This window comes from Portunus trituberculatus, chromosome 39 (assembly GCF_017591435.1).
Source record: "Portunus trituberculatus isolate SZX2019 chromosome 39, ASM1759143v1, whole genome shotgun sequence".
Classification (NCBI taxonomy): domain Eukaryota; kingdom Metazoa; phylum Arthropoda; class Malacostraca; order Decapoda; family Portunidae; genus Portunus; species Portunus trituberculatus.
Window position 1 is genome coordinate 20,506,089 of NC_059293.1, and position 18,775 is coordinate 20,524,863.

At 40.2% G+C, this 18,775-nt stretch overlaps 1 long non-coding RNA gene across 3 annotated transcripts in view; it reads left to right on the forward strand.

The window, feature by feature from the left end:
* Window positions 1-18,775, forward strand: part of LOC123515730 — a 138,531-nt gene that overhangs the window by 8,370 nt on the left and 111,386 nt on the right. For 2 of the 3 annotated variants that reach the window (XR_006677983.1, XR_006677982.1), the window contains exons 1-2: window positions 17,411-17,861; window positions 18,560-18,667. This is a non-coding gene — a long non-coding RNA (uncharacterized LOC123515730). Of the gene's footprint in view, window positions 1-17,410; window positions 17,862-18,559; window positions 18,668-18,775 lie in introns of those variants that run through there. The other variant, XR_006677984.1, reaches the window with a different exon arrangement.

The window sequence follows — 18,775 nt, forward strand, 5'->3', positions numbered from 1 at the left end:
CTATCGCATACGACATTTTGCTTGGCTTTCTTCAATTAGTTAAGTAGTGTTAATTTTCCGTCACAATATCCAGCAAGGAAACAGACGCGCACTTATGAGTAGTGTTGACGTTGGCGGGAAAACCAAGTGGACTGTGGAAGGCTTAATGTAGTGGTTGTAAAGTGTCGGCGAGGAGGAGTTGCGGGGATCCTCGATGACGCCAGAAATTGCCCAGGAGTGCTTCGGAAACTTAACTGGTTCAGCTTGGAGGACATTTCCATATAGATAGAGCGTGGCGTGTTCCCTCAATCACCGCACACACACTGAGGAGGCCATCATGACAGCTTCACTCCGCCTGTTTCCTGCCACTGCTGCGCCACACTGCTTTTCCAAATTTACTTCCTCCTGTGTGGCTATACGAGTGATCTTGTTTTTGTCATGTTTGTCTTTAATCTTGTTCCTTTCCCAGCTTCAGACTTTCTTTTCTCATCTTTTTTGCTAAATTTTACTTTTCTTTTTCTTTACTTTTTTTCCTGTTTCTTTACTTTTTCCCTGTTCTTGTGTACCTCATTCTCTCTCTCTCTCTCTCTCTCTCTCTCTCTCTCTCTCTCTCTCTCTCTCTCTCTCTCTCTCTCTCTCTCTCTCTCTACACCCATAAATTTCACACCACACAATATACGGGACTTAAAATTCTACGAGTGTCACTGTTCAGCCCAAGACAAATGTGTATATGGAAGATAAGGAACACTAGAACTTGTAAACCCTCGCTCATTTGTCTCCTGTCTTGTTTAGTCGCTCGCCCACGCAGAAAAAGGCGGGAAGAGAAGACAACTAACCATGTGTTGAAACTTTTGTACTCTTTCTTTTCCTATTGTATAAGTAAGGAGCGCAGAATGACGTTAGTTGTGTTAGTATAGTTGGATTATTGTATCGGTGTGTTAAGATGTAGCCAGAGAAAACAGGAAGCGTTGATATATGTTAACTTACTTCTTTCTTCTTTTTGTGTAAGTAAGGAGCGCAGAATGACCTTAGTTGTGTTAGTATAGTTGGATTATTTGATTGGTAAGTTAAGACGAAGTAAAAATAAAACATGAAGGATTAAATATATAAACTTTCTTCTTTTATTTATTATTTGTTACATGGGAATAAAAATATCAGCCAATTTAGTTCGTTAATTACTACATGGAGTATATTTTGTTCTTTAATCTCCTTCATTAGTGCACAAATTCATTATCGCTGCCTCACTTATGTACTCTGCTTTCTTTTAATCTTTTTCAGTATCAGGACGCGTTTCCATATTCATTCTGGTTACGATTTGGTGATTTTGTACAGCTTCAGAAACATACGCTGGGATTAGAATAGTAAAGACTTCGGACATTAATCTTTTGACCTCCATAGACCCTTCCTATGACAAATAAAATCGTCTCATCACACACAAAAATCAAGGTAAAAATGCGTCTCAGTATTGAAGAGGTTAAGATTACGTACTGAAAATTTATACGAGAGAGAGAGAGAGAGAGAGAGGAACAAGCTCATCCTACTCACGGCTCTCGGCGGGGCTGGTGTCTGAGTGCCTGTGTGTCTGAGTGTCCAAGTGTCCTGGTGTTGGGGTGTCCGGTCATTAATGCAATTTGATGCTGTAAAAACGTGTCGCTTCCGTTAAGTTTTGCTCGGTCCTAGGAAGGCTCGGGGCGGCTCGGGCTGGCAGGGACGGCAAAAAATAGTGATGCAGTTCAGCGTGACAAAAAAAAAAAAAAAATAGGTGGAAGTAAAAAAGTAAAAAAAGTTGCAAGGGAAATTAGTACAGTAAGTGTGTGGATGGTTCTCTCTCTCTCTCTCTCTCTCTCTCTCTCTCTCTCTCTCTCTCTCTCTCTCTCTCTCTCTCTCTCTCGTTGTTTCTACATATTTCTTCATTTCTGCTTCCTGTCTCCTATTCCTTTCCTCTTAGCCTTTTACTCTTTGATGTCTCATTTTCCTTTCTTTCTTCCTTTCTTTTCATTCATCTTTTCTTCCTCACTTCCTCCTCTCTTCTTTCATTTTCTTCCCTATCAGATATCCTTCTCTTCTTCCCTCATTTCAACATGTTTTTCTCTATTCTTAGTTTCATCAACAATACGACCACTGGCTTTCATCACTCATTTCTCCCCTCCAACTCTTCACACACACACACACACACACACACACACACACACACACACACACACACACACACACTTCAGGAACTCATTATCTACACGTCTCTGTTCCTGTCACACTTTGCTCGACAGATGAAAGAAATAGCAACGCGCTCTTCCAGTTCCCTCCCTCCCTTTCCTCCCTTTCCCTCCCTCTCTCTCTCTCTCTCTCCCTCTCTTCCTTGCCCTTCGCTCCTCAAAAGACCGCTGCTCTCCTCTCGCGTCGTCTTTCTTATTTTGACAATGATGTGACCGTGTTTGCAGGATCCATTGTGTGGGCGAGGAGAGAGGGAGAAGATATATGATGTTACTGATACAACGGTCTACTATTATTCTTTTGGGTTTCTTTTTCTCTTTGATCTTTTTTCCTAAGGTTCTTTTTATCAGTTGCTTCCATTTTGTCATTATAGTTTGCTTTATCTTGTATCTTTGCTCTCGTTTGTGTTGAAATAGACATTTTTGCGTTACCTTGCTAGACAGAGAGAGAGAGAGAGAGTGTGAGTGAGTGAGTGTGTGTGTGTGTGTGTGTGTGTGTATAATAAGCTGGTGGGAAATAGAAAAGAATAAGGTCATTTGATATCTTACTGTTGTTTGTTTATATTTGGTGATGGTGGTGGTACAGGTGGTGGTACTGGTGGTGGCGGTGATGGTGGTGGTACTGGTGGTGGCGGTGATGGTGGTGGAGCCAAGAAGTCCGAAAGGGTAAAGTAACGAGGCAAACTGTGGTAGAATAAGGAGAGGAGAGGAGTGGGGGGGAGGGTGTGGCTTGTAGACAGGACAAGGAGGGAGGGAGGAGGGGATGAGGTGACTGGCTGAGGTGACTAATGGGGGAGTGGTGGAGTACTGGGTGGTGATGACAGTCTCCTGCACCACCACCACCACCACCACCACCACCACTGCAGGCATAATGGACATTCCTGCCTGGTGTAAATTGGGCCACCACAACACCACCCATCTGTTGTCCTGTCCACTGGTGTCGTGTTGGGTCATCCTCCCCCACCCCCTCTCTGCCCCCTCCTTCTCCTCCTCCCTCCCTCCTCCTCCTGCCCCCACTCCTGCCCCCACTGTTGATGCACCCACCTTCCCTCTACCAACTTGTCCTAAACACCTGGTGACTCTCATTCCTTTTCCTTCCTTTTTATCCTTCCATATCCTTCTCTCATCTTTTTTTTTATTAAGTTTGTCTTTCCACTTCTCCTTTTTTCATTTTTTCTTTTTTTTTTATATTAACCTTGTCTTTCTATTTCTCCTTTTTTTCATTTGTTTATTTTCTTTTATTATTTTTCTCATTTTGTTCAGTTTGTTATTGTTTCCTATTTGTCATTTCCTTATCGTCTTTTCTTTTTTCTTTCTCAATTTTTGTTTTTTTTCTTATTTTTTTCTCTTTCCACTTCTAAGCAACTAGTTATTCCCTTTCTTTCCTTTCCTTTCATTCTCTCTCTATTCTCTCATCATTTCCTTTTATTCGCCTTTTTCTTCTTATTTCTCTAATTATCTCATCGTTTCTAGTTTCTTTCCTTTCCTTCCATCTTTCCCTGCTCACTTTCTCTTCCCTTTCCTCTTCTCTTTATTCCATCTTTCTTTCCTCTTATCTTCAATTACTTACTATTCTTTTCAAAATTTGTGTAAGTGTGAAAACTCTACACACACACACACACACACACACACACACACACACACACACACACACACACACACGCAGCCATATCACGTCACGGAAGAATATAACCAGATTAGCATTTTTTTCTCCTTTTTCCCCCTCTCTGATCTCCCTCCACTGCGTGCGACCCTTAGAGACACGATGTTAGTGAGTGTGGCGCGTTAAAAAGCCGATTTCCAGGCTGGAGCTTCCCGTGATAAAATGCAGTCCGACTTCATTTACATACCGGTATTAAATAATGGAAAAAATTAAACTTCGATATAAAAGTTAGGAGTTGTAATGGTTATTTGTGCATGGTGGGAAAAATAGTGGAGAGGATAACGTTATTATTGCCTTTATTTATTTTTTTATTCGTCCTTCCCTCCTCCTCCTCCTCTTTCTCCTCCCCCTCCCTCTCCTCCTCATCTGTTCCTCCAGTCGGGTGTGTTTACATGATGGAAAATTCAGTCATAAATCGCATGACCACCACAGCCCTCCCTCGTACTCGTAACTCCTCCACCTCCTCTCGCCTCCAAGTTATGCTGAGCCCACCTCTCGTTCCTCTCCTTCCATCTCATCCACCACTTCCTTCTCCACTCCCTTCCTTCCTTCCTTCACTCATCTCCCTCACTCCCTCTTTTACCCATCCCGGTCTGATTCTCTTACTCTCTCCCTCCCCCCTCTTCCTGTTTATCATGCTTTTTTTTTTACTCTCTTATTCTCTCTGTTTTCCTCTCTCTCTCTCTCTCTCTCTCTCTCTCTCTCTCTCTCTCTCTCTCTCTCTCTCTCTCTCAACACTTCCTCACTAACTCACTCGCGCTCGGTTTTATTTTATAGACGTGTTGCTGAGGTGGTCACTTCGCCTCTCCTCCTCCTCCTCCTTCTGCTCTTCTTTTTCCACGATTTTCTTCCAGTTCATTCCGTCTTTCTCAGTTTTTATTTTTCCTCGTGTCTTGCAGTTCGTGTTTACTTTTTTTCCTTGTGCTTTTACTTCTTCTCTAAACTTATTATTCCTTGAAGTTATTATGGCAGGTGGTGGTGGTGGTGGTGGTGGTGGTAGGAATGGTGGTGGGTTGTTTAAAGTCAAGGCAAGAGGTACCAGGGCTTATAAAATTGAAGATTTGCATTGGGTAGTGAATGAGTTGAGAAGATTGAGATACTTAACCGTGACTCAAACAATTCAATTAATATTCCTGCAGTTTAAAGTTTATTGGTGGTGGTGGTGGTGGGTTGTTTAAAGTCAAGGCCGAAAGGTAACAGAGCTTATAAGATTCCAAAGATCTGCGTTGGGTAGAGAATGAGTAGAGTGTGCGATACCTAACCGTGACTCAAGCAATTCAATTAATATTCCTGCAGTTTATAGATGGTGGTGGTGGTGATGGTTTGTTTAAAGTAAAGGCCGAGAGGTAACAAGGCTTATAAGACTCTGAAGATTTGCATTGGGTAGAGAATGATTAGAGTGTACGATACCTAACCATGACTCAAGGAATTCACTTAATATTCCTGCAGTTTAACCCTTTCCCTGCGATATGCAACAATTCTCGACACTTGAAACATTGTATGAGACATTTTTATAAGTGTCTGAAAAAAAGGAAGGGTTTAAAAGAAGAGATTTTGCATTTTCTAGACACTATAATGTTTGTAAGTTGCTGTAGAATAAGAAAAAATGTCTCGGTGGTTGGTGGTTATGGAAAGATGGGTCAAATTGTAATGAAAGGGTTAAAGGTTATTGGTACCATTTTTCTATTGCTTCTGTTACGTTTTTATGTACTTTTTTTTTCACTTCAAAATGTTTCTGTTCTGTAAATCGTAACTTTTTGTGTGTGTCACTTAATATTCGTGCAGTTTTAAGATTTATTTGTGATATTTTGTTTTGTATCTCTTGTTATATTTTCTCTACATATCTCACTTCAAAATGTCTCTCTTTCTCCACATCGTTATTTATTTGTCTATTTATTTTTATTTATTTTTTTATGTGTGTGTGTGTGTGTGTGTGTGTGTGTGTGTGTGTGTGTATGTGTGTCACTTAGTACTCGTGTAGTTAAAATCTATTCGTAACATTTTCTTTTGTATCTTTTGTTATATTTTCTCGACATATTTCACTTCAAAATGTCTCTCTTTTTCCACATTGTTGTTTATTTATTTTTTTCTAACACTTAGTACTCGTGTAGTCTAAAATCTACTCATAACATTTTCTTTTCGTCATTCCTGTAACATTTTCTCGTCATATTTCACTTCAAAATGTCTGTCTCTTTTTCTTTACATCGTTAATCATTTCGTTTTTTTCTTGTTTTCGTTTTTTTTTCATTCCTAACATTTTTCTAATAATTTTCTTTCACATATTCTCTACATCGTTATTCATTTCTTGTTTTCTTGTTTTCGTTTTCTATTTTTTTCTTATATCCATTACATTTTTTTTTCCTTTTCTCTATACATTCTACTTAAAATTCCTCTGTTCTCTATTTCTTTTCTTCTGACATTTTCCTTATATCTTCCGTTACTTATTATTTTCTGACATTTTTCTTATATCCTGCATTACATTTCTTATTTTTTTCCACATATTCTAATATTTGTTGTACCTAATAATCGTTCCTTGTTTGTCTTTTAGTTGTGTACAAAATTGTATTCTCGTGTTGAATTGCTTGCCATATTTCTGTTGCTGTTTCGTGGAGCGTAACATTGATATATATATCGTTTTTTTTTTTGTATATTCGTGAATTTGTGTTGTGTTGAATGTATGTGTGTATCTCTAGTTAATGGCAAATCTGTTCTCTGTTTCCTCTCTAAAATTTTCCTTTTTTTATCTTCTGTTTCATATTCTTTTCTATCATTTTCTTTATATCATCCATTACATTTTGTCATTTTCTCTACATATTCTACTTAAAATATCTCTGTTCCCTGTTTCCTTTTTTAATATTTTTCTGACATCTTTTGTTACATATTCTTTTCTAACATTTTTTTCTCATATCTTCCATTACAAATTCTTTACATATTCCACTAAAATGCTTCTGTTCTCCATATATGAGACTCTTTGTCGCTTTGTCGCTGTGTCGTTTAGTCGCTTTGCCACTTTACTTCTCATCCAGCACTATCTTACGAACCCTCAAGTTTTTTTTATTTTTTTTTTAACACATGTCGTTCTTCTTGTCGATAAGCGAATGTTCTTTTATTCTTTATCTTTCTTTTTTTTTTTTTGCAGAGCCGTTTGTCCTTCCATCTCCCTCCATTACTCACTGGCAGTCCCTTGAGCTCTTTGTCCTATCCACATTTGTCGTCGTCCCCTTGTCTTCCGTCTCTCTCTCTCTCTCTCTCTCTCTCTCTCTCTCTCTCTCTCTCTCTCTCTCTCTCTCTCTCTCTCTCTCTCTCTCTCTCTCTCTCTCTCTCTCTCTCTCTCTCTCTCTCTCTCTCTCTCTCTCTCTCTCTCTCTCTCTCTCTCTCTCTCTCTCTTCATTTTCATTTTTCTTATCCTTTACTTATCATCATCGTCGTCATTCTTTCTCCGAGTCTTGGCAGCATCTCACTCTGTCTCGTTCTTCTATTCTTCCTCCTCCTTTTTTTTTCCTTCTTCTCTTCCTCCTCGTCCTCCTCTTTGTCCTCGTCCTCATCTTCGTCCTCCTCCTTGTCCGCCTTCATGTCCGCCTTCACCTTTGCTTTCTTTTCCAGTTCTACGCCCTCTTGTTCCGCCTTTTCCTCCTCCTCCTCCTCCTCCTCCTCCTCCTCCTCCTCCTCCGGTTCAACTTGTACTTTACCGCATTTAACTTTTACTTTCCTCTTCTAACTTTCATGGCCAAACTTTACCTCCCTGTTTCTTCGTTTTCGGACTGTAAATGTATCAAGATTCTATCAGGAAGCAGCGGTGCCAGGGAACTTCCATTCATCTTTATCTGAGAAAATTGTTGGGTTATTCACATGCTTTGGTCACTGCTGTCCCTTTCAATGACACACACACACACACACACACACACACACACACACACACACACACACACACACACACACACACACACACACACACACACACACACACACACACACACACACAGTGGGAGAAGCGAAACATACCTGCATTTATATTAGTTAGCACACAGGTAGAGGAGGAAGAGAAGGAGAAGGAGAAGAAGGAGAAGAAGGAGTACCTAAAATTTATATCATATTTCTCACTTTGGGTCAAAATCATGTAGAATAACACCTTCACCTTCCCTCTACCATCTCGTATGATTTGTTTACGAAGCTGCTTTAATGAAATCGCAATATTGCCATGTTGAGCGTCAGGCCAATAAACATTGCTGAGTGACAAGGGCGCACGCGTGTCATTGGTCCGTATTCTCAAAACACTCCTGCGCTTCACCTCAACTATTTTAAAAGGCTTTATTTAAATTCACATATGTCTTTAAGGTGTTTTTATAGTTTTATATGAAGATTGACAAGATTTCTACATTATTAACTGGAGAAACACTATCGCCAATCATCTCTGTGGCCCTAGAAAATAGTCATGGTGAGAGAGCAAAGCATTTCTAACTATGGACTATTGCTGTGAGTGACGAGGGGACGAGGGCGAGCAGGAGGAAGAGGAAGAAGCACAGCTACTAAAGGGAACCACTATAGTACCAGCTAAGGGGAGAAAGGGACATGGAGACCTGGCGATGCTATGTGAAACTGATGAGCACACCAAACAAGTGCAGTCGAGAAGAACGAAGCGAAATTTAAACCATATAGTATAAGAGAAGAGGTATGCATTAAGTTTTGCAGCGTTTAGTCCTGAATTGGTTGATTTCACCAGCAGATCTCGGTACCACGTCAGTGTCCCGAGGGTAAGTTTAATTAATGAATTCCAACCGTGGATGAATTACTCCGCAGAGAGGCACGCGCGTCGACATATTGGCAAAGGGGCGTTTAGTCTGGAAGAACAAACTCTGGAAACTCTGGAACGCGGAGATCGATTTCATTCTTTGCTGGAATATCATTTGTATCCCTGAGGAGCCTCGCCCTTCCCTCCAGCCTACCTCTAGACCCCCTTCCCCGGCGCTCTTTTGGCGCCTTGAATTAATCCGGCTGATGTGGGCCGTCGGGAGGAATGCAGTGTCGGGGGACAGACTCTCAGTGATTGCAGTAGCTCACATTCCTCTCGCTAATCGGTATGAGAACGATTCCGCTCTTCCATTCCCTGGCCACCAACTGACAGACGACCGCGATGCCTTCCCTCACTCCCTCTCTCCCCTCTCTCTCTCTCTTTCCCTCCCACACCACTCCCTCCCTCAGTGATGCTTACCCATGCTTCACTGCGAGGATTCCACCATCAGTACCAACAATATCAACACAAAGACACGCACGAAAGGCGCCATTAGGTAAAGTGCACTCAATCTAACATCAAAAGGTGAAAAACAACGATGAACAACAAAAGCAACAACACTAACGATGATAGTGCTGTGGGAAGCTGATGGCGGTGGAATTGTTATTATTTTGCAACTCGTCTTATTTTGACATGTGAGTTGGTGCGCAAGAACAGTCAGGCATTTCAACAAGCTGGAATGTATTTTAAGAGACGTTACGGTGAATCTCTCAGCTTTCATTCTCATTCGCTAGCTTCGTTGTGCGTCATCTTTTAATACCGCGGTCAATCAAGCGGCCAGTCAGTCAAGTTTGTCTGTTGGTGAAGCTTTCAGTTAGTTAGTCGGACAACCAATCAGTCAGTCAGTTCAGTAATCCACCAATCATTCAGTCAGTCAATTCTCTAATCAATCAATCAATCTCAAGGCTTTCAAAACTAACCCTTTAACCTCTTCGGTACCATGAAGCGCTTCCATATTCATTCTGCTTACTATTTGGTGAATTTTATACAGCTTCAGAAACTCATGTGAGGGTTTAAACTAGAGAAGGAGGTGGCTATTAATCTTCTGACCTCCATACACCCTTTCTAATGTCAATAAAATTATCTAATCGTACACGAATCTCGAGGTAAAAATGTGTCTTAGTATTGAAAGGGCTCAACACAGATTAGTGAAGGCAATCCCGCGTGACATTTTACCATCACTAACCAATGAACTAAAGAATTTAAAACACATTATTCCATCACTTCCACCACTGCCTCTGTCCATGAATCGCCTGTTATCTCCAACCCAAATGAAGAACAAGAGAACATTTTCACACCATATCATTCTTATCAGTCCACAGTGTATACATGAATAATTAAAACTGCTTTGTGCTAGGAAAATAATAACAAAAATACAATAAAACCAACCCCACACCCACATCCCTTCCAGCCTCGCCACTATGTATTCGCAGACTTGGCTACAAATATTTACTGAAATTCATTAGTCCGATAACGAATCATTGATAGTCTCCATTGCCAGTTAAAAGAGCCATGCATTTCACAGATGTAGATGAATATTATCGCTCTGGTGTGCCTCGCTGGTAATTATGTGTGATTACGTGAATACTGGAGTCAAAAAGGTACCCAAATTATCCTTTTTAGATACCGCGGATATCCAAGAGGGCAGGGCAGGGGAAGGGAGGAGGAGATACAGTGTGTGGGGAAGGATGGGGTAGAGTATTTGCTGGTATCTTTGTTATTAATGTTAATGATGGAATGGTGGTGGTGGTGGTGTTGTGGTGGTGGTGGTGGTGGTGGTGGTGGTGGTAGGGGTGGTGATGTTGTCTCTTGTTTTTTTTGTTTTTTCTTTTCATCTTGTGTTGTTATTTTGTCTCATTTCTTTTTATCTTTCTTTTTTTAATGTTGTTGCTATTGTTGTTTTTGTCTCATTTCTCTTTATCCTTCTTCTTCTTTTTCTTATGCTGTTGTTATTGTTGTCTCTTGTTTTTCTTTCTTCTTTTTCTTATATTATTGTTGTTAGTGGTTGTGGTGGTGGTGGTGGTGGTGATAGTGAGAGTATGAGGAATTTAATGATAAGAAGGCTGATAAAAAGTGTAATAATTAATTGATACTGATAATTCAATAATTAGACTTTGAGCGGTGGTGGTAATGACGTTAATTGCTGGTAATTCATGTACAGCAATTGTAGTAGTGCCGGTAATACTATCAATAATCCAGTAATTAACCTTTTTTTTTATCGCTGTGGTGGTGACATTATTGGCAGGGAAACAGCGTTAATGGCACCGGTGTTGGATGTGATAGTAATAGTAACGTGTTTAGCTATTTTATCATTCTTCTCAAACATCAGAACATTTATACAGGATTTCTCATTATTGGCAGGGAAACCGCGTTAATGGTACCGGTGTTGGATGTGATAGTAATAGTAACATGCTTAACTATTTCATCATCCTTCTCAAACATCAGAACAGTTAACAAGGATTTCTCATTGCCTTGCTGACTGACCCGTTGTTGCACTGCACTTAATATACTAGCCTTTAGGGAACTGGCAATCAGGTGGGCCTTTTTTTATATTTTTTCGTTGCCCTTGGCCAGTTTTCCCTCTTCCATAAAAAAAAACTATTAACTCAATCTGGGCTAAGCTAACCAAACTTTATCTAATCCCGTATCTTACCTGAACTAACCTAACCTTCTCTCATCTAACCTAACAAAGAAAACAGCGAGAGATAAGGGCCGTGGTGCAGTGGAATCATGGGTGCTTTGAGGTCCGAGAGGTCTCTAAGCGGACGGGTTCGAATCTTGTCCACGGTCCGAGTGTAGGTTGGGCTTCCTCACTCGGGGCAACGATTTCCTAGCGGGTGGGCTTTGAGATAGGAGGTACCCCAAAAAGTATCCCCTTCAACCCATAAATTCCCGTGAAAAGCCCACATTGTATAAATGAAAAAAAATGCTACATGGCGGCAGTGAGTAAGGCTTAGGACACTCAGTTAGAGGAGAGGAGTTGATAAGGCCACTGTATAGATTTAGGAAGACGGCGGAGTGATAAAAACTGGTGGAGACGTCTCAGAACAACTAGCTTTATAGAAACTGTTTTAGCAAGAGATGAGATGTGAAGTTTGCAGTGAGAAAGAGGCTTAAAACAGTCACTTAGACGAGAGTTCATAAGGCCATCCCTGTATACGTAGATTTAGGGAGAAGACGGTGATAAAAACTGACGGAGACGAATCAGAACACCTAAGTTAATAGAACCTGTTTTAGTAAGAGATGAGATGTGAAGTTTGCAGTGAGGAAGATTCTTAGGATACTCAAAGAAGAGTTGATAAGACCCTTCTATAGATTTAGGGAGGATGGGTGATAAAAACTGGCGGAGACGACTCAGAACACACAAATTCATAGAAACTGTTTTAGCAAGAGATGAGATGCGAAGTTTGCAGTTTAGATTCATCGCCACGAGCAGTTCTCTTCTTACCTTCCTGCACATCTTCCTTTACTTCCGCAGCTCCAACTTAGTGTCTGCCTTTTCTGCTCCCCCAACTGAGAAGAAAAAGTAAGAAAGTTGGAACTCTTTGAAAGTCCTTCTTCCTCTTGTGTGTGGCTCAGATCCGTTGCTGGAAACCTAGGATCGTAAAATGAAGAAAACGGTGACACGAGAAGGACTATTGCACTTTTGTTTACTCCCGGAAGAAAAAAAAAATGTTCTGATACTTGGCGACTTGTTGGGGACTTGATTTTGGCGAGTTGTTTCCAGTGACGGGGAATTACGAGGTGTGAGATGTGGGGCTTTGGATTATACTGCATGTTTGTGAGGAGAAAGAGAGAGAGAGAGAGAGAGAGAGAGAGAGAGAGAGAGAGAGAGAGGAGAGGAGAGGAAGGGGATTTATGAAGCTGTTACTTTATGAAGGTTTTATTTATTACCAGTTGATTTTATGTAACATGAGTGGCGATCACTTTCAAGACTGAGGCATTTTTTTTTTATGTTATTCTTTTAAATTGTTTTGTATTGTAGAAAAGACAAAAATAATCCTTTCATTTTCGTCTTATCTCTGTATTTTGTTTATTTATTTTTTACAGTTCTCTGAATGTTGAGAGAATAGGCAGCCCCTGTAATAATAGGATTATATAATGAACGAGAGTATTCATAGTACCTGTCATTAGTGAAATAAAGTACTTTACACCTCTGATACTGTGTGGAAAAAATGAAACGGTGAAGAGCGTATCTATTATTCACAAAGCTATAAATTCATTAGATATTGTATGGAAAAAATGACTGAACAAGAGTATATCCGTTGAAAAAAAAAGAGAAAACATTTTACACCGATGATACGATAGGAAAACTGCTGTCAGAATATTATGAGCTAAAATAGAAAAAAAAATAAAGAAAAAAATGACTGAACTGAATTATACCTGTTGAAAAAAAGAGAGGAAACGTTTTATACCGATGATATGATACGAAAAATTGCAGTCAGAATATTATGAGCTAAAATAACACTAGAACGTTGAACAGTTTTATCTGAGCTCACAGTTCAGAACACGGAGCAAATTATCGAATTGTTCCAGCGCCGGGAAGCTTAAAATTGCCGTAATTAAAGAGTGAGGGTACAGGGGAACCGCGCTGCCCCTCGATAGTCCCTTCATCTCCCCCACCACTGAAGGGAAAATAAAAGAGAGTTGAAGAAGTGTCCCGGTGCAGCAGCTTGAGTCTCGCTTCGTAATTGTCCCCTTGAGAGGAATGTTGGCGATGAGGTCCAGGAATCTCCGTCAGCCTCCTAGAATGTATCCTTGCCTCCCCAAGAATGCGTTCCTCTCCACCCTGAACAGTCACCACTAACGCAGCTACGCACTCGAGTGAAGTCGTCTTTGCTATATACCCGCCACCGACCGCTGTGTTGTGTCATGCGTGTGTGTGTGTGTGTGTGTGTGTGTGTGTGTGTGTGCGTTGTTTAATTGTTGTGCCATGTGTTGATAATGAATAATGATAACGTGGAGGCAGAAAGCAGGAAAGCAGGCCACCACCATTATGTGAAGTATCACTTACACCTCCTCTCTCTCTCTCTCTCTCTCTCTCTCTCTCTCTCTCTCTCTCTCTCTCTCTCTCTCAGTTTAAAAATCTTAACGCCTCCTCCATTAACAATATATCGACGAGATTTTAATGCATTTCGAAGATTTCTATAGCCTCATTTACACCTCTGTCTTTAAGCAGTCTTGTATACAGTAATGCGAATCATATTACTAAAGGTTAAGAATAAGCTAGATTGACTAAGACACTGCTAGCAAGAAAGGGACATGCTGGGTAGAGTTAACAGAGATGGACTTTCCCGAGAGTGTGAGTGAGAGTGGAGGCTGTGACTGGAGCGTGGGTGAGCGAAGCAGGGTTATCAGGAGGGAAAACTGGCCGGGGTATGGTAAAGCTGATCGGTAAATGATATTGAGTTGTAGCTGGAGGCATGTTTGGAACAGGGTAGGGCAGGCGTAGCAGGGGCAAGGCTGGGGACTGGTTGGTAGGGGCGGGCTGCTCGGGGAAAGGCTGGTGGGAGCAGTTTGGTTAGGGAGGCTGGTGGTGGGCTGGTCGTGGGAGGCTGGTGGGGGTGGGTTGGTCGGGGCCTGATGGTCGAGGCAGGGCTGATCGGAGTGCTATTGAGCTTTATCGGAAGAAAATGTTGCTCTGATGTGCTTTGGAAGTGCAAATGAGTGAACAAATCGCCGGAATGATAAATTAGTCAATATTAAATCTGAGCTGTAAATTAAAACTGATTACGTGACTCACATATCCATAGGACACTGCGATTGAAACCCATTCACCGCTAATTCAATGATGGCTATTTGCTCTCCCTGACTTAGAATAGAGAGTTGATTCAAATGATTAGTTAGTTAATGATTTTGAATATGTACCAATTTCGTTTATGTTAAGAATGGAGAGATTATTTAAATGATTAGTTACTGAGTTGGATATGTGATTATTTTCGTTTATATTCAGTAGAGAGTTGATTGAAATGATTGGCTAGTGAATTTCAATATGTACCAATTTCGTTTATATTAACTCCCTTCAGTAGCGTGCCGCTTTTTCATATTCATTCTGGTTACTATTTGGTGATTTTATACAGCTTCAGAAACTCATTTGGGGGATTAGAATAGTGAAGACTCAGGGCATCAATCTTCTGACTTCCATAGATCTCTTAATGCAAATAAAATTGTCTAATTATACCCCAAAAAACAAGGTAAAAATGCGTCTCAGTAATGAAGAGGTTAAGAATACAGAGTTGACTTAAATGATTAGTTGACTATGTAAATATGTGCTAATTCCGTTTGTATTAAGAAGTAACGTATGCAGCAACGTATAGTTAACCTCATCGGACTGGTATACACTGTCTTCCTTTGAGCAACACGAGATAAATATACAAATCAAACATAAGCTATAGATACTAAAGACTTCGACTTCATCCTCCACTCCCTTTGCTACGAGGGATATCTATGGACTTTTACTTTAATCTTGCACGAAAACCTATATGTTATTCTGCTAGAGATCCCGCCATAGATGTTGTAACCCTCATTTCTGAAAATAAACAATATCAACTAGACTTCAGTATATTTCCTCGCATGAGTGTATTGCGAGTGCATGACTGCAGGTGAGTGAAGGGAACTAAAGCTTGGTGTTGGTCGCAAAAAGTGACATCCGCCTCACAACACAAAGGTTACAAGTGAGCCGGAATAATACTTCACTCGCAGGCTTGTGTCACACTTTTCCAGCAGGTTAGGGATGCGCTGTTCATTTCAGACTTCATCAGACATGCTTACCCAGGTTATTATTTGCTGTATTCAGGGCTGTTTTCATTTTGCCTTTTCCGAGTTAACTGAAGTACTGATATTGCTGCTACTGTTACTACTACTACTACTACTACTACTACTACTACTACTACTACTACTACTACTACTACTACTACTACTACTACTACTACTACTACTACTACTACTACTACTGATAACTAACAACAACGTCAATAATAATGATGATAAGGATAATAACAATAACAGTGATACCAACTAATAATAAAAATAATAATAATAATAACAATAGTAATAATAATAATAATAATTGATAGTAGCAAAGGACACGTCTTTCAGCACAACTTAGTGAGAGAAGAGGGGAACATGTATGAAAACAGTACCAGCGCTATTTGAGTTAGAGAGAGGGAGGAAATCTAGGTGTGATGAGTTAAACAGCTTTCTATCAGAGGCCATGAAGGGAGCAAGCAGGAAGGGGCATTTGCAGGGCATTTATCATACGGACAGTGGAGAGGGCGGGGCTGCATTCCTATACTGGTCTTTATAGGCACTGATTGGCAGGAGGGAGAGAGTCATAAAGTGTCAGGAAGTGGCAAGTATGGGTCTAAATTTTTACGTCGAGTCCTGGAAGAGCTAAGTGATTTGCGATGCTGTAAAAAGAGAGAGAGAGAGAGAGAGAGAGAGAGAGAGAGAGAGAGAGAGAGAGAGAGAGAGAGAGAGAGAGAGAGAGAGAGAGAGAGAGAGAGAGAGAGAGAATAAATAAGGGAGTTTACACAGGCCGTAAGCGCACAGACCGACCCGTGTTTTCGGTGTTTGTGGAAGACTCTACTGTCGACAACTTCACCTCTTAAGTCGTTATTCAAATTCTGAACAAACAGGCATGAGGTGTGTGTGTGTGTGTGTGTGTGTGTGTGTGTGTGTGTGTGTGTGTGTGTGTGTGTGTGTGTGTGTGTTATCCTATTTCCTCCACCTACCTTCCGCCTCTAGTCTGGTGAGGGCCATCAATGCACCCTCTTCACCCAGCACAAGGTTACACACTACACAGTATACACGCACGAGTACTTACGCCTCCCGTGCTTGCTTCTCTTTCTTGACACTAACGAGAGCAGTTGGAGGGGACGTAAAAATAAAACCAGAAGTAAAAAGCCACTCACGTATCATTCATTCATCCTGTTATTATTGATTAGGATTGAAAAAGAGGACTTCTATACCTTACATGCCTGCTTTGTATTCTATTCTCTTTTATTTTATTCCCGTTTTTTTTTTTTTTTCTATATCATTCCTTTGCCGTGTTGTTTCCACCCTTCCTTTTGTCATTCCTCTCATCCCTTCTTCCTTCCCTTCTTCCTTCCTTCCTTCTTCCTTCCTTCCTTCCTTACTTACTTACTCCCTCGTAATCCGTCTCCTTTCTAGTCCTGTACCTTTCTTAATTTTTGGTTCCGTTTTCTATCCCTCTCCACGCTCCCATCCCTCTCAAGCATTCTCTCTCTCTCTCTCTCTCTCTCTCTCTCTCTCTCTCTCTCTCTCTCTCTCTCTCTCTCTTTAACCGCTTCCCTGCGATATACAACAACTCTCTGCACTAAAAATAATGTACGGGATTTATATTAGCGTTAGGAAGAAAAATTAGACTACAAGGAGAAGTTATGTATTTTTTAGCCACTGTGATGTTCGCTTGTCACTGTAGAAGAAAAAGCCTCTTAGTGATTAAGGAATATGGAAAAATATGTGTCATGTAGCAGTGAAGGGGTTTAGTTACATGGGGTGTAGGACGATTTGGCCACGGATGATTTGCCCACGGATGTTTTGGCCACAGGATGTCACTCTAGGACGTTTTGGCCACGGGAACCTCCCAAGGTTTTGGCCACGAAACATATTTACTGTAAGATATATTATATTTTATATTATTTACATATTTTCAGATTTATCATTGATATTTTTATATTTTACATTATTTACATATTTTCACAATTATTATTAATGTTCGTATTCATTATATTTTCTAAGTGAGACGGAAGTGAAGCTTCAATTTACAGGTGTTAATAATGTGTTATGGCATTGAGATTAAAAGAGTGAAGCTTCAGTTTACAATTGTAGCTGGATGAGACAATAGCGAAGCTTCAGTTCACAGTTGTTCAAACTAGGAGGAAGTTGATGAATGAGGTGTATAAAGAACTAGCCTTCAGTACACTATGGAGCTTGAAATCATAACAACAGAACGAGCTGGACAAAAGATCTGTTTCGATGGATTCCTGTATACAAAGAAACGAGCAGAAGCTTTTAATGTGGACGCACCCCTGCTCTAGGATGAACGTGGCATTCGTCCTTTTAAAAGAAGAAAAAAATATCAAGAATTGCAGACACGGCTCCACAACCTTGTACTCGACCTGAACGAAGGCAAGAAAACCATTGCAGAATTCCTTCGTGGCATCAGTCATAACCTTAGAGGTGGTCAGCCAAATGTGTATGTAGCCCTTTGAAATACATTCATAAATATTTTTCTTATTTTTAATTTTAAATAATCTTATGTATGTACATTTTGAATAATAAAAAAAGATTAAAGATTTTTTAAATACATTCATAAATATTTTTTTCTTATTTTTAATTTCAAATAATTTTATGTACATTTTGAATATTTTTGGTTAGTCCTTTACTTAATAAGCATATGCTATTAAGTGTAATAGAATATTGCATTCCTAATATTTTCTCCAGTGGCCAAAATGTCCTACCCATCGTGAGTGTGTAATCATAGAATATTGAAGTTCTTATGTGGTGTCTTTGCTTTATCATACTTTCTCGTCCTAATCAGTCTTACCTTCCTGTTGTTATCTTGTAGACTTCGCCAGACACGTTAAGACAACAACTCCTGTCTTTTGCTGTTCACTGGTGACTGTAGCATTATTTTACTTTTCACAGAATATTGAAGTGCTTATGTACTCTCTCGTCCTGCTCAGTCTTACCTTCCTGCTGTTTTCTTAAAGACTTCGTGAAGAACAGACACGCTAAGACAACAACTCCTGTCTTTTGTTCTTCACTATTGACTGTAGCATTACTTTTACTTTCCACGTTCTCCTAACCTTTTCAAATTCTTAGTGTGTGTTGCTATAATTGCATATATTTAGGTTTGTATGTTAATTTATATGTTCATTCTTCCTTTTGTAGACAGCGTGAAAGCTAAGTGGGTTAATGAAGCAGTCCCCCCTCGAGACACTCCCGTTATGACAACGAGCCCTGCATGCTGCCCCTTCAGTGGTTACTGGGGCTAATTAAGTAAGTACCCCTGTTGGAAGTATTGAAAGTACGACCACGTATTGAAAATGTGTAGTGTAGAATATCTTAGCATTTCACGGTTATAAGGAGTAATCAATTTGTTTATAA